This window comes from Sinohyriopsis cumingii, chromosome 18 (assembly GCF_028554795.1).
Source record: "Sinohyriopsis cumingii isolate HCF-2022 chromosome 18, ASM2855479v2, whole genome shotgun sequence".
Taxonomy (NCBI): Eukaryota; Metazoa; Mollusca; class Bivalvia; order Unionida; family Unionidae; genus Sinohyriopsis; species Sinohyriopsis cumingii.
Window position 1 is genome coordinate 84,885,367 of NC_142978.1, and position 18,345 is coordinate 84,903,711.

The following is an 18,345-nucleotide window of genomic DNA, read 5'->3' on the forward strand; positions in this document are numbered from 1 at the left end:
TTAAGTTCACAACAGAGGCTAAAAGACCCCATAATGTTACAATGTTATATTTCCTACTAAACAGACCCATAATGTTAAACCTATTGACGTTGTAACATAGGATTTCGCCTCGTCCCCATCATCCCACAAACACGGAGGCTGATGTTAAATTCCATTTACGGACACTGCTAACATTACAATCCTTTTTGTCGATATAAACCAACAAAGACGGCGGCCTGATGTTAATTTTACATACCCCCTCTCCAAGTGCGTTATAAATTGCGGCCTCATGTTAATTTTACATACCCCCTCTCCAAGTGCGATATAAATTGCGGCCTCATGTTAATTTTACATACCCCCTCTCTAAGTGCGATACAAATTGCGGCCTCATGTTAATTTTACATACCCCCTCTCTAAGTGCAATACAAATTGCGGCCTCATGTTAATTTTACATACCCCCTCTCTAAGTGCGATATAAATTGCGGCCTCATGTTAATTTTACATACCCCCTCTCTAAGTGCGATATAAATTGCGGCCTCATGTTAATTTACCCTCAGGTCTGTAACGATGTGTACGCCTCACATTTAAACAGTTCAAAAATTCTAGATTTGTGAGCCGCCATTCAGTTTTATGTCTATTATAATGTTCATTATGTACTCACCATGTCAACTGGCTTTATACAATTAACTTCAGCAAAACAATGTTCTGATGAGCAAACGTCACTATAATAATGTGTACTAATAGGTGTGCTAAATTAGAAAACTTCCAACGTCTGATAAACATTAAGGTAGCCAGATTGTAATGTAGTTTTGTTTATGACAAGGGGGCAATATGTGACTTCCATTTGTTTCAGTTCTATAATAGTTCTACTTTCGATCTCTCTAAATACTCAGTCTAAATACTCAGTCAGGCGCTAAAAAAATGACACATAGCTTTAAACACGAAATATATTAGCAGCATACTTAAACACTATATTGCTCACCGTACATACATAACAGCTGACCATTTCACAAAGCAGGCCTATATAACAGTGCATGAATAAATGCTATGCAAATTATCTCCAAATTTTATATTATGTTGATATTTCTTATTTAAAAATTATTTCTGAAGATGAATGTATATTTATTATGATATAAAGACATAATTCAAGTTTAATCAAAATCAGATAACGAATATGGCTTGCAGAGTTTTAACAATTGCAAGATCACCTCCTTAATATGTGTGGATCGCACTCATTATCCAAACCCCGAGAGATCATGATGATATAAGGATATATACCAAGTTTGATCAAAATCAAATAACATTCTAGCCTCTATACTGGTAACAAGGTCAGCCAGTCAGATGCAAAATTATCTCATTAATATGCATTGACCTAGCTGCCCATTGAACCATATGATGGTGATATAGGTTGACACTTTAAACTTGATCAAAAAAGAATGAGAAATATGGCTTCCAGAGGGGTAATACATTCAGCCAATCAGAAGCAAGATACCATTAGGCAGCGTGGATCTCGCTCATTATTTAACTGGTCTGAGATCTTCATAAGGTAAGCATATTTTCAAAGTTTGATCAAAATCAGATCAGAAATACGGCCTCCTTATTGTTGACAAGCCCAGAAAATGGGATGCAAGAATATTTAGTTAAGATGCGTTTTTCTCATTATCGAATCGATCCAAGAGCTTGATGATATAAACCTATATTGCAAGATGGATGAATATCGTAACAGAAATATGAATTAAAAAGGAGAAAAAAAAACAAAGTCAATCAGCTACAAGATCACATCATTAGTGCGCTTGGATATCGAACATAATCTATCTCAACCGGGATCTTGATGATATTATCACAGCAACACGATCTTGAATGGTAGATCACTTCCAACTGTCAGAATCAGAACATTTGGACCATCAAGAGGCGCAAAGCTTCGAATCAGGCTCCAAATTTTCTGATGCTGACAACAAGACATCATCCAGCAATCGAGATTGAATTACTATGATATTAATAACTTTACTGAAAAAGAAAATAAATTACTCAACGTTTACCCTTTTAATACGAACATGGCAGTTTATGAATGAAGTGCCTGAAACAGACCGCACTCAATGTTACTATGAACAATGTTAGTAACACGAATTCTTAGACGCATGGGTGGGTGGGGGGAGCAGCAGACCCATATCTGTCATTTACACTTATTGCGAAGAATTAAAATGTTGCATCACAGAAAATTTAAATAGCCGCGTGTCTCTGAAAGTTTCTCTCAGGGGCCATGGAAAAGTGGCGAGGGAGGCTCAGATGTTTACTTGGCATCGGAATGATAACAATATCTTGAAATTTATTTACAATGGAATTGAAGAAAGTCTTGGATCTTGATGATACAGATTTCTTACAGAAATGTAATTCCTTTTACATGCCAATTGAGGCTACATGTCGTTCATGTTTTCCGGGAAACATCAAGGAAAAGGTAGTTCCAGCCTCGTTTGAGAGGATGGTGATACGGGATCGGAAAAAGAAAGTATCAACTTCCAACATGTAGGAAATGACGGTCAAAGTCTGTTCTTTCTTGAGTAAAACATTTATAAAAATATATATCCCAAGTTTGATCAAAATCAAATGTGAAATACAGACTCCAGAGTGGTAGTCTTATAAAATAGAACTACACACTTATATCAACATTTACTGTCTGATTTTAAATTTAACTATATTCGTCAGGAGTGAAATCGTATTAAGAATCTGAGAAAACCCAGTACATTGTCATATATCCGGATGTGACCGATACTGAACCAGAATATTTACTTAAACTTACGTTTGTAAAATGAAACATTCAAAACCTTTTAACCGAAAGCACGTGTGTATTTGCGTTTCCTGTGAAATAGGGAAGTCTACGATTTCGTTAAAAACGAGGCTACCATTGTACTAACTACACTTTCCATTTTTGCTGATCCATTTCCATTAAACTTTAAAAACCTGAAAAAGAAAACACACGTGCATAATGCAATAATTTAGATTGGGTGTTGCTTGATGATATTAACAAAACAGGAGCACTAAATGTTTATTTCATGCTTCATACAAAATTTAGGCCGATCTACACTATACGAAACGAAAATAAAACGGCGATAAACCATTGAACTTCGCATTCCGCCTGAAAATAATAAAAATATTGGCATAAAAACGTAAATAATAAAAGTTTGGATTGCGAAATCTATTATAATTGGACTACCAGCTTGGTAGCAAAGTCAGCTAATCCAATGCAATAGAACACAAGTAGCATGCGTCGATTTCGCTCATTATATAACTCCGAGATATTAATGAAATAAGTATATGGTGCAAGCTTGATTAAAATCGGATAAAAAATAAGTCTGTCAGAGTTCTAAAACGTTAGCCAATTAGGTTCATGAGCCCCTCATTAATATGCATGGATCTACTCATTAATATGCATGAATCTTCTTATTAATATGCATGGCTCTTCTCATTAATATGCATGGATCTTCTCATTAATATGCATGGCTCTTCTCATTAATATGCATGGATCTTGCTTGTTAGCTAAGTCGACTGAAATATTGATGACATACAACATTATTTTAAACCTCTGATTGTTGTTGCTGTTGTTGTTGGGTTTAACGACATTTTTCAGCACATGATAGGCTATACATGGCAGCCAGAATTAATGGTGGAGGAAGAACCCTGGAAAACCCCAGAAAGAACCACCGACCCACGAGAAGCTACTGGCGAGCTTTCTCACATACCCACATTGGCCGAATCCGAGACTCGAACCCAAACCTCTGATTGAAACTGGAGCAGAAATATGGACTCAAGAGTGGTAATAAGCGATTACTGACGGACGGACGCACGACAAAACCACGCAACATGGCGGACACAGTACTGTGTCATAATCTTCTTTGGCCTGTTGACCAGGGGAGCTAACAAGATAGATGTAGAATGGACTATTATGTCGGGGGTGGGTGGTGGGTGGGTTAAACTTGAGTAGCAAGACAAGGTAAAGCCAACAAGCTATCAATTTTCCAAATACAAATTTATTTAAATTAAATAAAATGGAATAGAATACGTGGTGCATGTATTCTCATTATATAGTCTCTATAAATTGTTATGTATATCTATCTTTTTTGTAACTCAGGTATATGATTGTCACGTGCCTCGTACGGTATTATTTATAATACCGGAGAAGGTGGACAATTCAAATTTAAATAGCTCCGAGCCCCCAGTCAGCAATGCCGACGGTCTAGTTGTATAAATAACTCAAGGTGAAAGGTATAACCATTTAATAAAATATATTAAATGTATTCAATAACTTGATCGACAAACTGATCAATCGCAATTTCTTTCAAACAAATACAATCAATGAATTATTCTCAGCTGCCAGTTACTGTTTCCTCATACGAAATTAAAGGTCTTACGTGAGAATGTTTCCTTTCAGTGTTGTCTCTGTTACTCATCTGTCCATCCCTTTCCGCCTCTTGTTCCTCTTTGGTATTTTCGATAACCTTGACAACGTGCTCTCCCAGCACTTCAGGATCCGTCCTTCAGACACTTCCGGTACTCTCTATCACGTGCTCATTCCGACAATGCGTCTCCACACAAACTCCTAATGTCACAATAAACGCCTACCACGTGTTCTCCACGTCTCTTATCTCGTCTCCGATCCTTGGATATCAACACTAACACCCACCCGGAAGCTTCCTGTGGAATTAGAAGGGACGTATATTCTTGTCTCCTTGCTCTAATCTCAGGAGAAATTGTCACATTCTCACAGACCTTTCATCAGAATAAATTATCAGGTCAACTCACACACTCACATCTAAATATTCCATACACGCTTTGTTCTATAATAATTGTGCAATAATAATAATATTATCAGCGAGTTCTAATACGTGCATGCACATCCCTAATTGTTAATTCCTCGATATAGTAACTATCAAAACAATAGCAATCATATAAATTTCGTACCCTACAAATTATAAACGACCCATACAAATATACAAATACCTAGTTATGTGTGGATAAGTCCAACAATGAATAACTCTTCATAATTCACATTCTATATATTCAAATACTGATAAATCAAGTATGAGTTCTAACACAATTTTCTAATAAATTCAGCTATGCATTACGATGCAACATAGTAGCAAACTAAACCATCCACTTCGATTCCAGTCTAACAAATCTACATACGTTAAAATCTTGCATGTTAATAATTCGCAATACTCTACATTATGATGTGTTGATAATTCAGCTACACGTGGAATATTCTATTTCTAATACATTAGATGTACAGAAAAATGCATCATTCTTACACCACCTAATTATAAACGTACGACATATTCGGGCGAAGATATGTTACCCCAAGTAGCCTTTGTTCGCAAATCCAAACATAGATTTTCACTGGGGTTCCTTCCCGCCTTTTAACGAGCGCACAACTCGGAGTACAGTCTAATGTTTCTCAACATCTCTACGATCCACTCCTGGTGATGTTCACACATGTGTTGATTGAAAAATGGATTTAGTCCGAACATTAGCAGCTGCTTATTTAGACTCCGCCCTAGATTGGAATCTTTCGGTTTTGATTGGAAACGGTCTGGTCTCTTTGAAAACTGCCTTGGGTAATTTAAAACTTACATGCCACTCTCGGGTTTCTGTTTCCTCAACCCCGAAATTGTTTCCAAGCCGGACGTGACATCACTGACTGATAGCAAAACAAACAGCGGAGTCTCTACCTCGTCGTCCAGGTTGTAGAATTTCGTTTGAATTTACCGCATATTGGTCGTTGCGTAATGGTTAAACAACAGACATGCGGTTTCGTTGCGTTCAGAATAGGGTCTATAGTCGTAATCTTTCATAATACGTATTGACATTAACCCAGGTGCTCTTAACTACGGACTAACTATAAGAAGATATGTGTATACATGAAGCATGAAGCATCAGGAAATTTTTCTCACGACTTGACAATGCTCTTGTCTAAATTTTGTAATTTTTATTTGTGGCTGTAAATTGTAGTGATTATCTTTACTTAAATTTCGTACGTGCATATGTCTTATTGTAAAATCTAAAATTTCATAGGATCTGTTAATAGATGTTTATATATATGTTGACAGTTACTAATAATAAAATTGTTAGTAAATATGTTGACAAGATTCGGCCTTTTTTTTCCAAGGACAGGTCAGCCAGGTATTATTTTAGAAGAATTAAATTAACTGCCATTGAATGGATTAAATCAAGTCAGTTCTTCTACGATGTTGGAAATTTGCGATTTGTCACATAAGTAGTAGTGATAAAATGCGTGTTTTAGCTTTTTGGCCTATATATAAGTAGCTCGGACTGGGAAGTTTTCTGATTGCTATTTCTTGTGTTCTTGTTGTAACATCAAGTCTGTAGACGTATTTTATGTTGCATTTAGATTTTAATTGAGAGGAAAACATTTGTTGGGATTATTCAGTAGAAATAGAAAGTGCTCATTGGACTATAAAAGATTCAAAGAATTTGTAAATTATTTAAAGACGTTCTGGATAACGCTATTTTGACAATGTCAAGAGTTTTGGCGGACTAGTAGATATCCAGTTCTGAAATTAATACGGAACTTTTAATTCTTTTGGACTTTAATATAATTTTTCAAGATTAGTTTGGATTCACTTCATAATACTGTTAAGTTCCTCTCACATTCTTATTTGTAACGTTAATATTAAATTATTTGTTAAGTTTTATTAAACTTGTTGGTTTTGATTCAATCTGTTACTTAGTTTATGAAAATAGAATCGTAACAATACGCACCAAATCAACATAATCTGATTCACTAAAAGGTTCTCGAACAATTAAATCGTAAAAATCCTAGGTTTTTTATGCTAGCCACTTTTGTGACTTTGTACTAGAAGCGAATTATGTTCATGACCATACATTTATAACATAGTAAACAAACTTACGGTTAAACATTGAATATCTTGCGGCTGCAATCGTCATAACAGAAATATGGAAAATTAGCCTTTCCATATTGCTATCATCTCAAAAACGATACAAATAGCCGTGCATCGCATTATAGAAAAGACACTATGTAATTATGTCCAAGGAAAACGTTCGTTTATGCAGAGGAATAGTGAGATTAAAAAATGGCAACAATGTAATTATGCACAAATATAATGTCCATTTATTCATCAGAATAGTGAGATTAAAAAAAAGTAACTACGTAAGTTTGTACAAGTATAACGTCCATTTATGCAAAAGAATGATGAGATTCAAAAAAGCAACTGTTATGATGTACAAATATAACATCAATTAATGCAAATGAATAGGGAAATTTAAAACAAGCATCTAAGTATATATTTATAAGGAAAACGTCCGTTATGAAAATGAATAGCAAGATCTGTTTTTTAAAACAAACCCACAAAACAATAAAGAGTTCATTTCATTCGAATTCTATGGTACCATGACAGAACAATCAATAACTGAGTTCATGAAGGAACAAATATATACAGAACTGAGTAGAAAACCCTGGTTGTTAGAGGCCAAACTTGTGACACAAAAATATGAGAGCATCCAGGAGTATTTTAATGGAAAAAGGGTAAAACAGAAAGAACAAATTTGTCTACGTCACTGAACATGGCACATTCGCTTCATAAAAAGTCTTAGAAATATCCTCCTGGTCCTACTGTGGAGTCTAAGTCATCTGGATTTTGTGTATCAGAGAGGAAGTTTGGTAGAGAACACTCGCAGCTCCTATCAGCATTGCTGTAACAGGAGTTTGTAGAGCATCATCATACGGTCCTGTAATTATCATGGCCAGTAGAGGTGGACGTATCATGGAGAAACTGTCAGGCCACTGAAGTACGCATGATATATTCCACAGTATCCGGGTCTGCGAGACAAAGGCTTAATCCAATCAATGCGTCATTGGCCTAGTGGTAATGTGTCTGACTTTCAGATCAGATTCTCGCAGGAGTCGTATGTTCGAGCTACACTTTTGGCGTTCGAAAAATATTTTTCTAATAATTGAGAACCCTGTTCACTCTCGTCGGTTCTTTGATATTATGAAATCGTATTAGTACCAAGGGCACGAGTTGAAGATTTAATTAGATAACTAGTTAATCCAAGTTCCTGTGCACCGTAAAAAAACACGGATAGTTCAATTCACTCTAGCTTATCTTACTTTAGGGTATATAAGCCTTTGGTTTCGTATGTGCGGAGGTGAATCAATCGCGGCTAATTTTACGTAAGAACGCAACAAATCCTGTCTCTGAGGACAACCAGTTTCACAGTAAATATTACTCTTGTTGTCCCTGAAATGGTCAGAAGAGACTGGGCAGATGGGCGTCTGAAAACATTTTAATAAAATCTGAATCTTCAAAATAAAATTGAAAAGCAAAAGGAGTCAAAGTTTAAAAACGGTGAGATTATTTCTTAAGGTACAAATTTGTAAAGTCGAATTAAGCAAATTAGATAAATACATAAAACGAATATTAATATTTAACAAATCATCTTAAGGTAATGATACACTCCCAATAAAAGAATCGATTATTACTGCATCAATTATTGTTTGCATCCGTTTAAAGTCCTTCTAACCCACTGAAATGCTTCACATTTCTTACTTTGCTTTCTCTATAATTGATTTGCATAATAAAGTTTCCAAAATTGTAAGTTTCGTTAAAAAAAATTCTGTGTATTTTGAAAATTCATTTTCTTTTCTAGCAGAGTTTTGGTAGAAATCTGACGAAAGTTAAAATGTCTTCAAGCTGTAATAGGAAGACCGCTGTAAAAGAATCTATATATTGATCTGTATTGAATATGAAATGAATACCTATATAATATTTCAATATTTTAATAAAATAATCTTTGCTTTTGTTCAAGAGAGCTAATAAATTCAAGGTCATGTTATTTATAAATTCTTTGCAATTCTTCTGCTGTTGTAAAACATGGTAGAATGTATTTTATGATGTAATACATTATTTATTAATTTTTGTTGCTTTTAGCACATGATATTTTGAGACAATGATATTAGACCATACTTTGACAAAATCCAGAATTGAGAGGAAGGAAGCATTATTTTCAGATACAGACATCACGGCCTTGTTACAAAAGTCAGAAATATAATACCACTTGTTCAAATATTTTCAATTACAATGTAGCTCATTCAAAATGAAACAATAATTTTAAAAGAGATTTAAAGCTATAAATGAATGGAGAAAAGGTGTTAAAGACATTTTTATTTCAATCCTGAAAACTCAGTTGCTCACACAAGCACCAATGAATTGTGGAAATAAATCAAACTTAACAAAAATAAATTAATATTCGATTAAACAAGAATTACTTGAGGGTAAGGAAAACATGGACCAGTGCACACTCACAATACAATATTATAAAAAATAAGGTTGCATGAAGTTGCTATGATGTAATGACATATTTAGTGCAAAAGAAGATAAAGCGATTTTAACATGACCTTAAGGTATTCACTATGACCTTAAGGGATTCAATATGACCTGAAGGAACTTCCTGTACCAAAGTATAATTTAAAAGTTATTCCAAGCTTTTTAAAATTTTATTTTTTCTTTTAAATTATTTTCATTGTGTCTTCTCTCTTTACCACAGGTCGTCATTGTTTACTGTTAGATTAAAATTAAATTATAAATGTAATAATTTGATGAACACTTGTTTCTGACAGAATTATATTTTTGCATATCACCGGTGCATGTATTCCGTAGTACCTAACACTGAATTCTAAACTGGCTACGTTGGCTGATAGTTTTTCTTTGCATGCTCATAATTAGCTAATCACATAACATACACAAAGTTCCATGGTAAATACCAATAAGTTCGTACAGCCATTTATCTATCACAGGATATATTACTATTATATTTTCGTCTAAAAGCCATTTCTTATAATAAGTATTATTTTTCACAAATGTTTGATAAATTATGATAACAAAATAAAAGAATGTCTGAATTTGTCATTTCAGTCCAATATAGGTGAAAATTTTACTTTCCACACTTTGTAACACCACACAGAATCATGTTATAAGGTTCTCTCAAATATATTCATTTCGAGCTAACTCTGTGCTAACGCTGTTTAAATGTTGAATACAAGTTTCATGTGAATATAAAAACTCTGTTCATCTCCCTCTCTCTCTCTCCCTCTCTCGTTTCGGAGGTATCGGTATTTATCTTCAACGTCCCCTACAATTGCTTTCATTGCAATTGGTAGTGCCTTCATTTATGATGTTTTCTTGAGTTAAATGGTTTTACAGAATTTTCTGAATAAAGCATGGAAAATATTTTGTCTTAAAATAATGCAAGGTTGATATTGTGTTCACCGTTTTTGATTTGAACAGAATTAGTACATAACTTTAATAACTTTTCAACAAAATTCTTTATATTGCTTTATAAATTTCATTAAATTTCTTACTCGTCTCCCAATTGAAGTCGTATGTTATTTTTAACTTTCAAAATGTTAGAAATGTACTCGAACTGAAGTCCTTTTTTTAAAAAAAATCTCTTATCATTATATCTTGAATATAATTAATTATCGTTGTGGCTATTGCTTGTTTTGTGGTCGTCTCATTACATTTTTCAGATGAATCATATTTTGTCAGACTTACAATGTTCCATATTTTTCTTCCTTCAGGTTTTGAAATTACCAAAAGGATGTTGTCAAGATAGAAATAACTAATAATTCTTATTTTGTCTATCTCCTTTATTTAACTATGTGGTAAACAGACACTCGTGTAATAACAACAGTTGTTACAGCCAGTGTTAATGGAACAAATGACGTTGACTACAAGATATCCAGGATACATCTTTATCACAATGCCATGTGCAACCTGTATATTTCGTATTATTCTCATTGTGATGCTTATCAGAGTTTTAGATGTTCTGTTTTTTTTCTCTTCATTTTTAATTCAATATGTTTAAATGATATCACCTTAGCACTCGGTGCAGAAATTGGTATTCAAACTGTGATCTATATTTAATTTATATTGTGTTCTTGATCACTGTCCATGAATGAGGGTAAAGTTTTGGTCTACTTGACTTTTGTCATCTTTTTAAAAAAAGTTTACTTCGAGTTGAGTTTAAGGCGTAGCTTTATTTAATACTTAGAATGTTTTAGAAGCGAATTGTTTGCAAGTTGATGGAAATTTCCATTCAAAATGATCCAATTCCATTTTATTGCGTCGTGGAACAAGTAAAAGTAGTAATAATATATGAAAAGAATAACCCGAATATAACTTTATTATCAGGGTCAATAGCTACGCAGAAAGGTGGAGGTGCTTTTTCGTAAGCACAGTAAGTTGAACAAAAGACGGAAATAAATGGAAATCATCAAATGTCAAACTTACATTATTACGACAATCTACGAAGCAACAAACTAAACTTAGGGAATATTAGAGAATACATTTGGAACAAATCAGCAACTACGGCTAAAAAAGCTAATACATGTTTTGATGATTAAGATATTGAAGAATCAAACTTATGAAAGTAAAATGGCACAAATAATTTGATATTTCACAGATTTAGATTTTTTTAGATGAAATATTAATAACATTTGTTCAAAAAGCAAGAAACGTTACCACCAGGTAAGAGAGGAAAGTATAACAGTTGCTATTGTTATTACAGCTATAGAAATGAGAGCAAATTTGATATTGTTATTACAGCTATAGAAATGAGAGCAAAGTTGGTATTGTTATTACAGCTATAGAAATGAGAGCAAATTTGCTATTGTTATTACAGCTATGGAAATGAGAGCAAAGTTGCTATTGTTATTACAGCTATAGAAATGAGAGTAGCTATATCAACATTTTAAAGGTATATAAAGGAGGAATTCGAGGTAGAGGAAAACAAGTGCGGATAAAAATAGTACGTATTCATTTGTTTATAAATTTAAAGATGAAATTAAAATATTACTAATTATTTGTTTTAGTTAACTAAAACAAAATGCAGCAGCATTGCCAGCTATCACTGTTAATGTAATTCATTAATCATGCCTGGTATCATTGGTAATGTAATAAAGTAGTATTGCCTGGTATAATTAGTAATGTAAAACAGCAGCAATCCCTGGTATCAATTGTGATGTGATACAGTATCATTGCCTGATATCGGGGTAATGTAATAAACGTAGCATTGTCTTGTAGCATTGGTAATGTAATACAGTAGCATTGTTTGGTATCACTGGTATTGTAATGCAGCAGCATTGCTTGGTATCATAAGTATTGTAATAAAGATGCAATGTGTTGTATCATTGGTAATGTAATTCGGTAGCATTGTTTGGTATCATTGGTAAAATAACACAGCAACATCGCCTGGTCTCATTAGTAATGTAATACAGGAGCATTGCCTGGTATCATTGGCAATGTAATACAGCAGCATTGCCTAACATCATTGGTAATGTAATACAGTATCATTGCTTGGTATCATTTGTAGTCTAATATATTGGCGTTTTAAATTTGCGGAAAAAGTTGGTTTATTTTACTGGCTGAGGATGTCATTTTGCTAATCATTTAAAAAATTAGTTTTTTTTATAAATAAAAATTGCAATAAAATCTGATTTAAAAAGAGTAAATTGCGCCAGTTCTATCTACCAAGAATACACTTGTAAACGCTTGTTTGTTTATCTTATGATATGCATAATTGAAATCATGTGTGATTAGCACACTCCAACCATTTTCATCCTTGTGTCTTCTAATTCTTACTAACGTTGACTTCTTTAAGTTAATTCTGTTTTTCTAATTCTTACTGACGTTCTCTTCTTTTAGCTCATTCTCAAACTTTTGACGAATTGTCACGTGCTGTTTATCAGCTGTTGCTATAATAATCTTCACCACGTCGGTATTCGTAACAATATTTATTCATAGACTAAATACATCTATCAGCCACTGTTGCACTCACTAATGTTTCACGTTTTCATCGATATATATATATATATATATATATATATATATATATATATATATATATATATATATATATATATATATTACTAGTAACTAAAACATTCAATTCCCAGCAATAACATAGTTTTCTCTAACTTTGGATTCTAAAACATTGCTGAAATCTTATTGTAATATTTCCATTTGAAAAATATCCTTGTTCACCTAAAATCGAACTTTCAAAACAATTTGCTTTTTACAGCCCTTGTACAATAGAAATATGATGTGTAATAGATGTCCTGTTTTACATTTGAGAACCTAAAATATACGGTACATATGGGTTATGTATACATGTATTTTTCTAGCTGACCTTGTCCAAATTCAGTGTCAGTTTTGTAAACAACGTTGTCTTTTTCTGACTGAAGGATAACTATTTGGAATATTATCTTGGTCTGAGTCAAGGACATTGTGCCTACTACGTTCTTTATTACAATATTAGCAACATACCTTCTAATTATAACTACGATATTATCTAATAAACATTTAGAACCTTCTAGAATGAAATTTCTCATTAGGTAATAAGTTTTTTTCGTTTTTGTTTCTAGAAAATGCTAATTGTGACCTCGGTCAGGAAAAGGAGTGTAACATCTTGTTTACTGGAAAAATTATTTATTCCTGCAATAATATCTGAAGCAAAAATCAGTCTTGTATTGTGGCGTCCGGTATTTCATTTGGGCTGAAAAATATTTGTTTAAATAATTTATTCACCGGAACTACAAAGTGCTCATCTAAGATAATATTCTTGGAAATAGAGACTTTGATTTTTAGTGAAATTCAAACAAGGATATATTCTTGGATATTAGCATTATGATTCAACAAAAGATGGTTGTACATCATTAGTATTCAGGTCATCACATGCGCATTAACACAACAAGCATTATTTTTTTTGTTTTTAGAATTACAGTCTATTCAGAACTTTAATCATTAGGACTTGTGTTAGAATTTCAAGGATTATTTTGGATTTTATTCGCAATACCGAAAGTAACTTTGTGTTACATTTTCAAATGTATTTTAGGGAAGTAAATTGTTTGTTGAATTTAAAAAAAAAAACTCGATGAATTTCGCTCCTTTCTGCTGCTTTGTTTACGTGGCTGGGGACAGTTTTGAAAATTGGTCAATGGCGAATTTCTTAACTTAAGGCTATGATTTGACTTTCTGAGGTATTATTGTATAACAAATAATGATATTGTAATAAACTGGGGGTATGCGTCATTCGTATATACCTTTCTCTTTTAAGGATTTGTTTGCATATACCTTTCTCTTTTAAGAATTTCTTACATTTTTGTGATTACATGTTTTATTATGGAAAATCGGTGCTGGGAAAATAGTCCTTAGCCCGGATAATTAGCCAATTACTTGGAGCAAACGTCACAGAGTTCAGTGTTCGTGATGGTGATATTTCATTATGGCATGGTTTAGTTTTTGTGAGTTCAGGTCATAAGTGTCTCTGTCGCTATTAAAATCTAATTACGTGGATTGCTTGTGTGACTCTATGTGTAATATTTATGATTGGGAACTGGTAAATTGTACGTACAATTGAATAATTGTGAAGGGACTGTTCCGTCATCTTGTTACATGTTGGTAACGTTGTGTAAAGTTACAGGCAAAATGAGGCTTAGAATCATGATTTGACTGACCTAGGGTAGCGTACGGAAAGAAGTTCTCTTTATCTGGAGACTGCGTTGTATGTTTCCACGGCGTGAAATACTGGCGATACGTTCCGGAAATGAAATAAGGAGAAACCATGAATTTGTGCTGTTGGCAGACAATTATGAAGTTGAGAAATTTGTGGTCATGCATTAATTAGAAGAAAAAAAATGTATAGTCTGTGCGCGTTGGAATTTCCAGTTTACAGCAGCAGTCGTAGATATGTCCTTGAAAAATCAGACGAAAAAGGTGACTTCTAGCTGGAATCACGCCAGGGTTGAACTCGCTCTGTATAGAAACCCATTTGGCTTATTACAATATTGATATATTTGTGAATTTGCTCTTTTCAGCTTGTGTTGTTCATGAAACTGATGCGAGGTATGCGCACCTCATGCAGACACTGCACAATATGTAGACAGTGATATAACAGCAGTCGGCTAGGAAAGTAGTGAATGGGGACGATTTAGCCTCAATGGAAATCCCAGTCAAAAAAGTCGTGGAACACTATAGCCTCAGGGGGAATTCAACATGGGAAAGATTAACATGGAGTGAATGGGGAATTGAACATAGCGATAAGGGACTGGGCCACTATAGCCTCAATGGGTCTTCTTCGTTAAAATAGGGAAGCTGTACCCTGGTGGCAAGGGGAATTTAACATGGGGGCAATTTAACATGGAGTGAATTGGGAATCGAACATAGCGACAAGGGATTGGGCCACTTTCGCCTCAGTGGAAATCCCAGTCAAAAAAGTCGTGGGCCACTTTAGCATCAAGGGGAATTTCACATGGGGAAATTTAACATGGATGGGACAATAGCGGCTCAAGGAATTGGGACTGTTTAGCGTCAGGGGACTTGGCCCCTCGAGGCTCAATATAAGCGATATAGCCTCAAAGGATTTATATAAGGAAGAAAGGTGTGGGACGATATAGCCTCAAACGGAAATTTAACATGGTGGGACTGTCTAGCTTCAAACGAGAATTGAACATGGGCTTTTAGGATTGTCTGGCCTCAAGGGGAAACGGAAATTGTGGAACTGTCTAACCTCAGTGGAAATCGCAGTCAAAAAGGTCGTGGGCAACTTTGGCGTCAAGGGGAATTTAACACGGGGAATATTGGGACTGAATAGCGTAAAAAAAACATTTGGGCCTGTATAGCGTCAAAAAATATTGGGTTTGTATAGGGACGATAGGAAAGGAACAGGTGAGGTTACGTCATGGACAATGGCAACAATGTCCGCCATGTGTTATATAAAGTTATATGTCCCGCTCCGCCAGGCGCTGTATCAAGTTATATGTCCCGCTCTGCCAAGCGGTATAGCGTTTTACGGCGATTCATGGACAATGGGAATTACCTTTGCAAAAAAGAATATATAAAAATGGAACGATTCACAGACAAGATCTATACGAACAATGGGATTTACCATTACAAAACACCCTGGGACGATATTCCAACAATGGGAAATTTAACATGGGTCGGACTATAGACGGACAAAGGGAATTTAACGTGGGTGGGATACTCTACGGACAAGGGAAATTGAACATAGGGAATGTATTGTGACAATGGATTGGGACTGTCTACGGAAAAGGGGAAATTGAACAGGTGTGGAATACTTTACATACAATGGGAATTACATGGACAAGACCCACTGGGAACGTTTATGGACAAAATTTATACAGACAAAAGGTTGGGCCTGTATAGCGACAAAAGATATTGGGTCTGTTTATCGTCAAGGGGAACTGAACATAGGGGTGTATAGCGACAATGGATTGGGACTGTATATGAACAATAGGAATGGAATAGGTGGGGTTACGTCACGGTAATGGACGTTGTTGCAAGTGGCTGACCGCAAGTGGGCAAAACAGTGACAGCGAAAAAAAAATATATAACGCCTGGCGGGACGGGACATATAACTTTGTAGACAGAGAATCGCCTACCAAACAATCCACAGTGATGAGAGTGCTAATCTAAAATAAATCTGTATACAAAACAACACGCTTATACTAACAAAATCCATGTTTATTTACTATCAACACATTGTGAAAAAGGAAATTTATTATTTATAAAACACACCATTACCTACAATCACAATCCCCGCCGAGTCATACCAAAGACTTACAAAAATGATACTAACAGCTGCCTCGCTTGGCGCTCAGCATTAAGAGGTTAGTGTTAGGACTGGTTGACCTGGTGTCAGGATAATGTGACTGGGTGGGACATCATGCTTACACGTCTTCGGCATGATGGCCCAGTGCTAGACATCACTTTAAACTGCCACACTGCAGACATCGTAGCGATATGACTGAAAAACTGATAAAGCTAGGTTAAAAATCCAAATCACACACACACACACACACACACACACAATCACATCAACAAAAGAGTTAGTGGTTATAGTCACACTACTCCACATTCACACAAAACAAACACATTGAGCAGGGACAATGGTTTTTGTTAAGGGAAAGAAACAAACACACAAACACATACAAACGTACGCGTGCACACAAACAAAATACACACAAACGAACGTATGCATACAAAAACACATACATACACAGACACTATTTTTTGTTTTCAGGGACAAGTGTTTTTGTTAAGGAAAAAACAAACACGCAAACGTACACGAGCATACATACACACACAAAACAGACACACACACACAAACACTATTTTTTGTATTTAAGGAAAAAGCAAACAGATACGTACATACACACATAAACGTACGCGTGCACACAAAAAATACATAAACAAAATACAAACACACACAAACGAACGTGTGCATACAAAACACATACATACAAATACTATTTTTTGTATTTAGGGGCAAGTGTATTTTGTTAAGAAAAACAACAAACACATACACACAAACGTACTCGCGCACACAAACACACACAAAAACAAACAAACACAAACACACAAATACTCCGAGCTTCAGCTGGACCGAACCGGAGATCTCGTAGCTAATTATACGTAAGTTCTTCAAAGATCTGAATAGTCACCTGAACTAGTTTATGTGGTCCGTTATGCTTTAGAATATTTGTGTATTTATGGACATATGATTAGGTACGCTATAGGTATGCGGATTAAAACTATAGCTTTAATGTCCCTACAGTGTCCCTAAATGTGTCTCTATAATGTTCCTTTTCTATGTCCCTTTTTTGTTTGTATAGTGGCGCTACGGTGTCGGTAAGTAAGTAAGACGAATGGATCTGTTCGAAAGGCTCCGAGATTTAGCCGAACCGAGCATGAGATCTCGTAGTTACTTATAGATGAGTTATTTATAAATTTGGTTAGTTAGCTACATTTTATATCCATTGGATTTGTATGTCTATTTTTTTGTCTCTATAGTGACCCTAAAGTGTTGCTAAGTATGCTAATTTTATGTTCTCATTTCTATGTCCCTGTTTTTGTATTTCATGGTCAGTTTTTGCTAGAAACTAAGTGGCTGACCTGAACGCGCGCTTCTGTAGGTATGTATGTAGGTAAAATTAATTTCGTAGTGATAAAGGGAGTTTTATAGGGACAAACGAAGACCAATACACACACACAAACACAAACACACACACACTCCAAACGTTACGTGTTAGCTTCGAATGTAAACGAAGAAGATGACATTTCACAAAATAGACTATCCATTACAACACACAAAAAATAATATCCATCACATTAATTATACCATTTAACATCCCCTTAACCCACCATCCCAAAATTATTTTTTACATCTCAGAATAGAAACGAATAAGAGTAAATCTCACAAACAAATGTATCCCTTACTCCACAAAAATATTATCCATCACACCACTATGCTGTC